We start from the raw sequence: 12125 nt of genomic DNA, 5'->3' as shown, positions 1-12125 counted from the left end.
TCACATTGTTATTTTATGCTTAGAAGCAACTTGATCTGCATAGCCGGCCTTAGGCATAGGCCAACTAAGTGGCTGCCTAGGACGCCATTCTAGCAGGGGAGCTTTTCTAGTGATCTGAAATCTGGATGGTGTAGGTAGACTAGCATGGGGGCACCGAGTAGTGTGAGGGGGCACTGTGGAGCCCTTTTGCCTAGGGCACGATTTGACCAAAGGCAGGTCCTGCTGATCTGGGTATCTAAATGCTAGAAAGAGTAGGTTGTTGTACTAGAAATAACTTTCTTTAATCATAATGTAATGATACAAAATAGTAACTTGATTAGGCATGCAGACAACTATCACCAGCATATGAAGGATAAATGTTTCTACAGCAGAGTTACCAAACAGTGGAATAAACTTCCCCAGTGGGATGGGGTGACCTCTGCCTCACATGCAGAGCCTCAACAGTCCCTGTCTTGTCAGACCTACTGCACATTTGCAAGGCCAATTTGGGCATAAACACCTGCTCAAAAGATATTACCCTCTTTTGCAACATAAATCGAACATGTTGGAGGGATATACATGTATCACAGAGAATAACACTTCTTTGGAATCATCTTCCTCTACATACAGCAAAGAACTTTACTTACACTATTCAAACGTAGTCTGGATGAATTGATGATTAATCACAAATCCACCCAAGGTTTAGCACCCCTTGTCTGCTTACAGAGGAGCAACATCTAAATGTTCAGCTCATTCATGGGTTATTTGTGTTTAAAATGTAAGGCTAAAACTTCATGGAAATGTGTGGATAGCCTTCTAAAGATTCTCATGGATAAATAGCTTAGTAATTACCTATTAACATGGGGTAAGCATGCTAAGTAAACTTAAATTGTATAAAAGACTGCTAGGCCATTCATTTGAGAATGTTGCCCGTAAGGCATGATTTCCTGGAATCTGGCCCGTATGTGACCTCTTATAACGTCCCAATCCATTTAATAACACAGTGACACTATTTCTTTTGACACTGTTCTGAGACTTGAAGCCATGTTTCAAAAGATCAGAGCAGTGTTGCAGAAGCCACCCCCAACCCCTCTCCCAAGAAACAGTCGAAGCATTAAGTTAAGAACAGTATCATATAAGACAGCATCATATAAGGACAAACTGAGGAGTTCTAAGAAGATAGGTGTAGTGTAAAACGGAAAGAAAGAGTAGTGTTAGTGGTGCAAGTGGTATCGCACTTGTCTTTGGTGCAGAGGGCTGTTGGTTCTAATCCCATGCCTGGCAGATAGATCACTGATACTGTAGTGCAGTATAAGGGGGGGGTGGGCTGTGCTCCTGAGTGTGTTGTCCTCCAGATGAGATGTTTGATCGCAGTCCCATCTGTTTGACTTAGTGGTAGTTCAGGTGGATGTAAAAGATCTCACAGCAGCTATTGAAAAGAATATGGGAAGTTCCTCAATGATGTAAAAAGGTAACTAGCCTAGTGGGACTAACCTAGTCAACAAAGGATAAATAAAGTAAGCCATAGAACTGCACCTCCAGGAACATAATTCCCTAAAACCTAATAGCACACAAAACACCTAGCTGGTAGCAGCAGTAGAATACAGCATTCTGTATCAGAACTCTGGGCTTGTTTCAGTGAATATTAGCAGTATACATAAATACTGCTAGGTGCCTACAGACTCCCAGACGCATAAAGATTTAGCATGCCCATCAATGGCCACATAACATGCCTGCTGTATTATCAAATACAAAGAAAAAATAATTATGTGATGCCAGACACATTCTTTGGGTACCTCAGTGCAGAAATGAAATACTGTTAGTCAGGTGTGATAAGCGCAGAAGTAGGGTGCATGGAAGCAAGTACAGGTATACTGGATGCAGGTAAGGCAATGAAAAGCTGTGGAAAAGAAGAATTGGTATAAGTGAGTATCTTGGGGTGAATCCATTATTACTTAAGAACAGCAGGGGGGAGACAATATGCAAGTAATACATGGGAAGAGAGAAAGCCAAGGATGTAAAGGCAGCATGGACACACACACACGCATAAAAGTGAACAAAGAATACAGTTTGGGAAGGGTTTGGTACAAGTAAAAAGGGATCCTAAGGGATGCACACATACAAACAAATGTAGGAAGTATGTGTGAGGAGTGAAGGAAAACAAACTGGAGTGAGAACGCAACATTTTGGCAAATGCTTATTGACTATGCATTTATATATGAAGATGGTCATATGATGACAATCACAGCCTCTTTGTGCTACACCATACAGATGCATAAAGACTTTTTACTACCCTGATTATACTTCCTCTTTATCAGCATGTAGTTGTCATGCAATATCCACAGCAATGAGATGCATGGTCAGTGCAAACAGACATGTCAAAAGTCTACATTTGGCAGGATAGCCTGACATACTATGTTTAAAAACAGACAAATGTGTGAAGCATGTGATGCATGCAGAGCTGTATTATAGGTAATTGTCAATAGTTTGAAATACCATCTCCCAGTCATGAACAGGGAGACGGTACACTGATGGTGAAAAGCTAATGCAGGTGGACTCTTAGCTTTCACAATAGAACCATATGTTATAAGGTCTAAACACCTTCTTCAGAAAAAATGGAACCATTTAACCCTATGATCACCTAACCTGCCTGAATATTTTGCCATTCTTGTGTGCAGCACTTGAGAAGCAGCATTAACTACAATCTGATCTGTCACACCAAGAAGCTCAACCACACCCAGGATGAGCAGTACAGCCAGGTTCATAGGTTCATAGGTTCATAGGTTCATAGGGTCATAGGTTCATAGGTTCATAGGTTCATAGGTTCATAGGTGGGTACTGGGCTATCGGCCCAAAGGCCTACGTAAGCCTAGCCAACAAGGTTCCCTGGCTTACGCCACCCAAGAAAGTTATTTTCCTGTGCCACTGTCGAGCAGAGACACATAAGTGATCCCTGGGATGTATTTCCTATGTCCCATCCACTCATCAAGATTTTTCTTGAAGAGTGCTAATGAAGAACTTTGTTTGACATAGATGGGTAGCCTGTTCCAGAGTATGGGAAGTCTCTGGGACAGGAATCTATCCCTCCAGCATGTCCTGTTTATTGTGGTGACAAGGTTTAGGGCCCTAGAGCGTATAGCTTGGAGGGGTTGGGATTTCTTTAGGTGTAGCATGTCCAGCAGCTCTGGGTTTGACATAGCTTTATATATTAGGCAGAGAGAACCTTGGAGTAGGTGATATGCTACGGAGTAAAGCTGGAGTTTTTTATGACGGTCAGTGTAGGGCATTTGTTTGAGGCCAGTAATCCTCTTAGTGAGGTACTTCTGTGGCCTTTCCAGCTGCTGCAGATGTCTTGTGAGGTGCATTTCAAAAGCGGCATTGTACTCTATAATGGGTCTAATGAGTGTCAAGTAGAGAGGAACAATGACCTCTTTTTTCCTGGATGAAAACCCTTTCATGATGAGGTGTGCCATGTAGGACTTCCTGACTACTGTGGCAATGTGACTATCAAAGGAGAGACTACTGTCCACCTGGGTCCCAAGGTCTCTTATCACACATTCAGTGTTAAGTAGATTGCTGCCTATGTGGTAGTTCATGGGTACAGAGTTTTTACCAAAGGGGATGACACTGCACTTTTTGGCACTGAGCTTGAGGCCATGGCTCCGACACCAGGCATCTGTCTTAGCAAGGCCCTTTTGTAGGCTGTCCACATCATTTGGGGACTTGACTATGGCTCCTAGTTTGCAGTCATCTGCGAACTTTGTTAGCCTGAGGCCTTCTGTGTTAGCCTGTACTTCAGAGAAGTAGATACCAAACAGGAGAGATCCCAGGACTGAACCCTGTGGTACTCCACTTGTCACTGGATTGAGGTCAGATTTGGAGTCTGCAACTTTTACAGTGTGGGTTCTGTCAGTGAGCCAGTTGGCAACCCATCTTGTGACATAGGGATTTATACCTAGTTTAGGGAGTTTAGCTATAATTCCAGAATGGGGGATGGTGTCGAAAGCCTTGGTGAGGTCAAGATAGGCTGTGTGAACAACCTTACCCTCATCTATGGCTTTGGTGAGTGCCTCAAAGAAGTCAATCAGGTGCAGGAGGCATGATCTGCCTTTCACAAACCCGAACTGGGTGGGATCCAGAGTTTGGAGGTTACCAATGTCTTTGTTTATGAGTTCCATGCTGATACGTTCCATGGCCTTGCAGACGAGGCTCGTCAGGCTAATAGGGGCTAACAGGGCTTATCCTATTCCAGTTCCTGTCACTGCATTTTTAGAACCAGCCTGGAAAAGGAGATACAGAAGTAGAAACAGAGAGCACTCAATCTGTCACACTGTGACATACAGAAAGATTAATGAGAGAAAAAAATGTATAACAGGACACTTCCTCCTTCCTTGGCAGTTGGTGTATCCAGTGTTGAAATGTCACCTTGTGGTTTGTTCTATCCAGTTTGCCTACAAAGAAAAATGAAATATCTCAGTGACATGGACAAAGGCCGGAAAAATGACTAAAGAAGATGTCAAATGTTTAATATTGTAAATGAAATTAAAGCAATTACAGAGAAAGTGCACAGGCAAAGTACTGCAGAACTTGTTATGCTGTGCTTCATGTCTAGATGCATCCTAGGCATGTGGCATCCCTGCCCTTGTCCTTAATAACAGTCTATACTAGCCGATAGTGATGTGCTGAGGGCCATGTATGGTAGATATAATACATCTTAGTCTGTGTTGTTTTCTACGAGGACACTGTGAGGACACCCCACAGACATCTGACGGCCATTGCCATGGACTGTGGGGACAGCCCACAGACATCTGATGGCCATTGCCATGGACTGTAAGGACACCCCACAGACATCTGATGGCCATTGCCACGGACTGTGAGGACACCCCACAGAAACCTGATGGCCATTGCCACGGACTGTGAGGACACCCCACAGACATCTGATGGCCATTGCCACGGACTGCGAGGACACCCCACAGACATCTGATGGCCATTGCCACGGACTGCTCACTATATTGCAGGTTGCCCAAACAATATGTGATCAGCACTCTCATCCTTTTTCCACTCTGTATTCACAATTTGCATGTGGCACAGCTAATACTTCTCACCAGTGCAACTGCTGTCCATGTGTAGTACCCTGAACTCATAACTGACCCTTAATTGGCATTCCACAAACCACCTATCCAGCCATCAAAATGCCTTGCCTAGAATCTTTCACACACATGTCACTGCTGAAAGTAACATTGTGTTCTTTGGAAAGTGGATGAGATTTTTGAATTTGCAAACCTTATCTGAAGAATGTGTAGCTATGCACATAGGGTACTGGAGTCTGATGTAGACATACATGACTATTGTAGGTTTGAATCTAGCATCCTCTAGGTTGAAGTCAGTTATTCTAGTATACAAGCTAAACATGCATTGACAGGTATAAATCCATATATCAAATAATGATGCACAGCCTTGTTTCAGTATACTTTATTAGGGGAAGGGCTGGCGTAATGGTTAAGGCGTTAACCTCACAGATACAAGATGCAGAGTTTGATTCTGACCTCTGGTTGTTAGCTAGGCTTGTAATAATCTGCAAACTAATAATAAAGTCTGAACCAACAAAATGAATACCCTGCGGAACCTTTCACCTTAGACTGCCCACTACATCATTCTTCAGATCACTTTCTTTTTTCTTCAAATCATTTTATTGAAATCGTGAAGATTAAGTCTGAATGCATAACTTGATCCATCCAATTTCATAACAGTCAATTGTATTCATCAATAGACAAACTATATAATCTGTCTCTATATCTTCAACAAACCTTTGCCCCTCCAAATTATAATGCTCAGCCCTCTTGCCTCTACTGTCTTCTGCCTATATACTGCCCAATTCTGTTTTGCCTTTAATCTTGTAACCCAGCTCCATTTACCTTCAATCACTTGCATTTGCCCTATACACTGGCCTATACCCCCTACCTTAACATTGCTTATATCTTCTGATTTCCATTACTTTGCAATTTCTCCTTTCAACCAAGTGCCATTAATAGCCTCTCCTCTCCTCTTCTCATAGCCCCACCCATATCTCTCAAGTTTTTTGCTTCAGGATTCTGGATAAATCAAAAAGCATTGGAAAATAAAGGCCCAAAATCAGGGAAAGATTTTAAATATTGTTCCTACAAACTTTGAAACTCGCTAGAATAACAACTTTTGCATTGCATGCATTTTCTAAAAGATATGAAGTCTGAAACACAAATATGTGGCATTATTTAGTGATTGTGGTCCTCAAAGATTTATCATAAAAACATATATTTTACAAGGAACATATAAAAACATGAGACAAAAATCTGTACATGCTACAAAATTCTTGACAGTTGAGAAGTTGCCTCCCACCCTTTGCCTACTTTAAATAAATATAACACCTATCCTTCCTTGGCCCCTTCATCTCCACTGAATAAACATAACACCCGGCCTTCCTTAACCTATCTGTTATACACTCTGCTTCAGACTGCTTTCATTGCCTGCCATTATCTCTGCACTATTTTATAACTCTATCATGTATCAGTTGTATTTATATCTTTTTTCTCCAAATCTCAGGTACTCTGGACTTTCCAGTTTGGACTCCTCTTCTAATATCCTTGAGTGTCGTGTACCATCGATGCAATAGCCTCATACTAACATCTCTTTCCTTACCCTAATATTTTCAAAAACACTCTCCTATGCCTTTCACCACCCCACTTAGCACAACTTCCTGTTTCTTAACATCTAAATGCACATCAGTTTAGTTCGGCACTTTTATTTCTTTACCCAACTCCTCCCGTTTTTCCCTGCATGTGGCTGTACAAGACTGTGTAAAATTCCTTTGTGAAGTGCAGGTAGAATGCATGTACAGTGATACGACTGGTGTGTTCTGCTTTATTACTTCAGACCTCCTTGAAGACACTAATCAACAGCATCTTATGGCCAGGAATCTCTTTGAAGTTTTATCTTCTAAGAAGACAAACTGCCTTCAGTGTTGTATTTCAATTTGAAGATTCTTTCCATGCTTCTCCTAATAGGCTTATATTTCACCAGAATCTCCTTCTCCCACTTGTATTAGAAGATTAAACTAGCTATGTCTCGATGTTTGCACCCCCTCTTGACTTGAATGGCCATATTGCTGATCTGATGTTCAGCCATGGCTGTTCACTTGCAATTCCTCATCAGCTGTGTTGCTTCATTCTCTCTGACTTCAGGCTCACTGGAATCTTATATGTACTTCTTTACTGCATGCTGATCTTACCCTCTCTGTTTGTCTTCTACAAACTGTATCTTGATATCCACATAGAACACCCATGCTAGTCTGTGGCACATAATTGTATGATTCCGGAATGTCTGTTCCAAAATCTGCAGCACTACTTCAGCCCACAGACCTAGCTAAATGCAGTCATTGCAATGCATAGTAGTTCTGTGCATCAATGTACACAGCCTGTCAAACATTCATTTTAATGTTGACAGCTCAATGTAGTTGTCTGAAGTTACTGCATCTGTGTACAGCCTCCTCAGTTTCATCATATTGCTAATATAAAAAGAATGATATCTACAGTTCCAGTACACCCCTCAGTAATGTTCACGTTTCTGCCTGTGACTTAATTCTTACCTGATATACAGCCATTTTAAATGCCATTTATTTCTGCTCCCCCCATACACAAGCAAATAGGTTGTGATAACAACGCAGCCACTATACCTCATTATCCACTCACTAAAACATGTTTGGTAGTTTGTACAGGTAATAGTATCAGTACAACCTCTAAACCCTTGTCTTGGCCTGACACAGTGGCCTGCATTTGGAATATGCCAGTATGGATACATCTATACAGAATACTAATATATGCTTGTTACACAGTTGGAAAATATATATAGGGTTTACATGCCATAAATATTATGCACCAGTGAAAATGTTACATGTACATGTATTGCCACCTAAAGTTACACACGTGGTAGATGACCGGGATCACAAATGCTCATATAAAATATATTGTCTGGGTGCACTGTACATCAGAAATAATGCATATGCCACTTTGTATTTAAACCAGATTGTCAATACGTTAATCAGTATGAGATGCATGTCTGTAGATGCCACTCACACTTATAATTATATGTTATTCTCTCTCCTTTGAGGACACATCTCATACAATTACACCTGGAAGGCCCAGCATAGTTTAAACACTATATATTACAGTGCACATATACATGAAAGGTGGGCTTGTCATATAGAAATAGATATATATACATCTATATGCGTGTGTGTGTGTGTGTGTGTGTGTGTGTGTGTGTGTGTGTGTGTGTGTGTGTGAAAGAAAAACATATTTCTTCCAGATCAAAAGAAGTCCTCACCTCCTTTTACTCCACTTTGAATGGGCCCATCGCTGACTACAATATCCCCTTTGGGATGTACCTTACTAAGAATATCAAACAATTGGAAAGACCCCAGAGGTTTGTAACTAAAAATGTCAGAGTTCTAAATGATCTGAACAACAAAGAAAGACTGGAGGCCTTAACCCAATATTCAGTTTTGTATAGACTCTTTAGGGGGTGACATGAGTCTTTCTTATAGGGCCAAAAAGGATCCAGTAGTCCAAGAAATCTCATACCTTAATAAATCAAGCAGTCCAGCTAACATAAGGGGCCAGTGATCAAAAACTACTCCAACAAACAAATGACAAGATTTGTCATACAGCCCCTACCCCTTCTCCAAAACAAACTGTTTCTCTAAGTTAGACACTGTGACAGACTGTCTACCTTTAAAAAAAAGCTGGACAACTGGATGGGTATTTATAACTTCACTCCTGTTAGGACTGACCTGGACCTCCTTGAAAAACTAGGCAAGAACTACAGGCAGGTACTGGCAAGGCAGAAAGGACTACATGGTTCAGTTGCCTTGTAACTGCTATCATCCTATCTGTATGTGTGTGTCTCTCTCTCTCTCTCTCTCTCTCTCTATATATATATATATATATATATATATGTGTGTGTGTGTGTGTGTGTGTGTGGGTTTGTATGCGTATATTTATATCTGTCTATCTCTCTCTCTCTCTCTATATATATATATATATATATATATATATATATATATATATATATTTATCTATATCTATCTATGTATATATACCTATATATATATATATATATATATATATATATATATATATATATATATATACATACACACACACACACACATATATATATATGTGTATATATATGTATATATATATATATATATATATATATATATATATATATATATATATACACACACACATATATACATACATACATACATACATACATATATGTATATATAAAAGACTTTCAGGTAAGTAAGCCAGATTCATTTTAAAGCAGCACAGTGTGAAGATGACGCTTTAAGCAAAAAAATGTAGCAAGAATTATTGTGGAAGAATCTGAACAAAGTGTTCCAACTTCCTGTCCATATACTGAATTACAAAATGAGGCTGTAATGTTGACAAAGAAGATACAGTATGTCAACCACTGGTACCCAAAGATTTTAGAATCTTAGTGATGAAATTAGTAGCCATCTACTTGGGGGGCAGCTAGGAATGGACAAGACTAAAACAAGGATCCTAACAAGATTTTAATGGCCAGGAATAATACAAAAAACTTTCATGTGGGATGCCATGAATGCAAAAAGATAATCCACTACCCAAGCTTTAAAATTCCATTGATTCAATGCCTACTGTAGATGTGCTATCTGACTGCATTCTCATGACCACTGTTAGGCCTTTTATGGAATACAACAAAAGGTTTTAATACGTATGAGTGATTTTAAACTATGCAAATAAATATCCTGACTAATGTTAATCTATAATTAAGAAGGTATTCTTATTAATTTCCAAATTAGGAATACCTAAGGAAATACTTCTTGACAAAGGAAATTCATTTTTAATAAGAATAATGCACCAACTGCACCAATAATTTAAGCCTAACAAGTTTAAACCCTCAGTATATAATCCCCAAATACATGTGTTAGAGGAACATTTTAACTGAACATTAAAATCCATGCTGATAACATTTATCAAGGGAGATGGTAAAATCTGGAACCATTAAATACCATACTTCCTGTTTACCATTAAGAAAGTGCTATAAGTCTTGACAGGGTTTGATCCTTTTGGGGTTATTATATGGCAGACATCCTTGTGAAGTGTTCGATATTAGTAACCAAAAACCACCACACATAAAAAATACAATATCAGCAAAAATACTTAAGACCAGCCACACTGCAACAATGCTGTCATGTTATTCCATTGATTTGTGTATTAAGTGCTTTCATTCCAACCAGTAAGGAACTTCATCAGAAGGAGAGAAATCCTTATTTACAAGTATCACAAAGCACTCTGTCAGTTAAGACAGGCTGACCATACTCGTAACATTGTATGGGAACAGATGGAAAAAGCTAGGACCAAGAATTGTATAACAGAAATGCAAGAACCAGGGAATTCAAAGATAGAAACCAAGTTTTTTTTTTAATTCTCTTCCATAGTTTTTTTTTTTTTGGCTAAGCTGCTAAGCTTAAGGATCCGTTTGAAATAGTGAGAAAACTATATATTACAAAGTTAAATAAACTGATAAAAGAATACCACAACAGATATGCCATATCAATGTCATGAAAACATGGAAAGGACAGATGTCTATAGTTAAATGATAGAAATCAGTATGTCTGATGAAGAAAGAAAATCCTACTATAGCTTAAACATCCCATAGGAGATAAATACAAATATACAGCTGATATTTCCAAGCCGAGATTATGTAATGGTTAGACTCTTGACTTCACATGCAGGTGTGCATGGTTCGAGTACCACGACAGGCACGTTATTTTTATATAGGAAAGCAATGTTAAAATATTTTTTTTAACTTAAATTATGTAGTAACTGTTTTTTTTGTCAACCAGGGTAGTGTAGCTGGTGTAAAATGTAAGTGTGAGTGCATATAACATGTGAAACCACCCACGTTCCATACAGTATAGCCACACCCCTTTCCAATGTAAGGAAAGCACATAGAGGAATGTCATGTAAAGTAAATCATATACACTTAATAAATGAAGTCAGTATTCTGATATATTTAAAAAATTAAAAGTGAGCAATGGCTAACAATGGTTAGCTATGCTTAGCAGGTGTAACCATTGCTAAGACATGAATGCTAAGTAGCAGGTACCTCAGCTAAATGGATTTGCACACTGTTAAACACTGCACAACAACTTCTCCTTTAAGCAGCGTTAAAACCAGCTTAGCGGATTTGTGCACAGCTTAGCAGAGCTTAACCTTTTCAAAGTGGTCCAGTGACAGCAAAGGGTGTGAATATTGCACTATTTAAATGGTGGGAATGCAGCCATAACCTTTCGTAGTTCATCTGTGCAGATACAATCTCTGGCATAGGAGAGGGACTGCACTTTCGGTTGCAACGCTGGAGCATTCAGAAGCCTAAGGTCATGGCTGGACTCCTAGTAATAAACCATGAGGAGAGACTGCTGCAGGGCCAGTACCAGGGCTCCCAATACAAAGTGGAGGCCTGGGACCATCTTGCACATGTCCTAAATAGTGCTACCAGCATCCCCCGAATGGGAGAGTAGGTACGGCACCACTATGCTGACCTAAAGCATAGGAAGGGGGTGCTCTTGGACCAGTGGATCTAAGATGGATGGGACTGGAATGCTCCAGTAATGTGTAAGTATCACTACCAATTAGTTTGTAGCAAATACTAGCCTGAGAATGTGATAGACAGATATGTATAATGTGTATTTTTCTCCCCTACAGCTGCAGCAGAGAGGACTATGAATGTCAAAGCACATGGTGACAGACTGCTGAGGCTGGGCCAATAGGCTGGTGAGTAGAAATCTATTTTGTAGTATATTGTTCAAATAGCTAAGAAGGAGTACATTGCTTACTGCTAGTAGGTATACTGTTACTGTTTGAACTGAATAAATAAAAAGGTCTGACTGACTAATATTGATGTACAATAAAGATCCTTACAAAAAAACTGTTGTGTTTATTCTGGTATGTTGTTGTAGACATATATAGAATGTATACAGGTTCTTCACAGAAAATATGGCTGTGACAGCATACAGTAACTGAGGTTCTTCTGTAAACAAGCTGTTAAAAGAAATT

This window comes from Protopterus annectens, chromosome 11.part0, assembly GCF_019279795.1.
Source record: "Protopterus annectens isolate FY-2018-M chromosome 11.part0, PAN1.0, whole genome shotgun sequence".
NCBI lineage: Eukaryota > Metazoa > Chordata > Ceratodontiformes > Protopteridae > Protopterus > Protopterus annectens.
The sequence above is the reverse complement of the archived record's forward strand: the minus strand, read 5'-3'. Positions refer to the sequence as shown.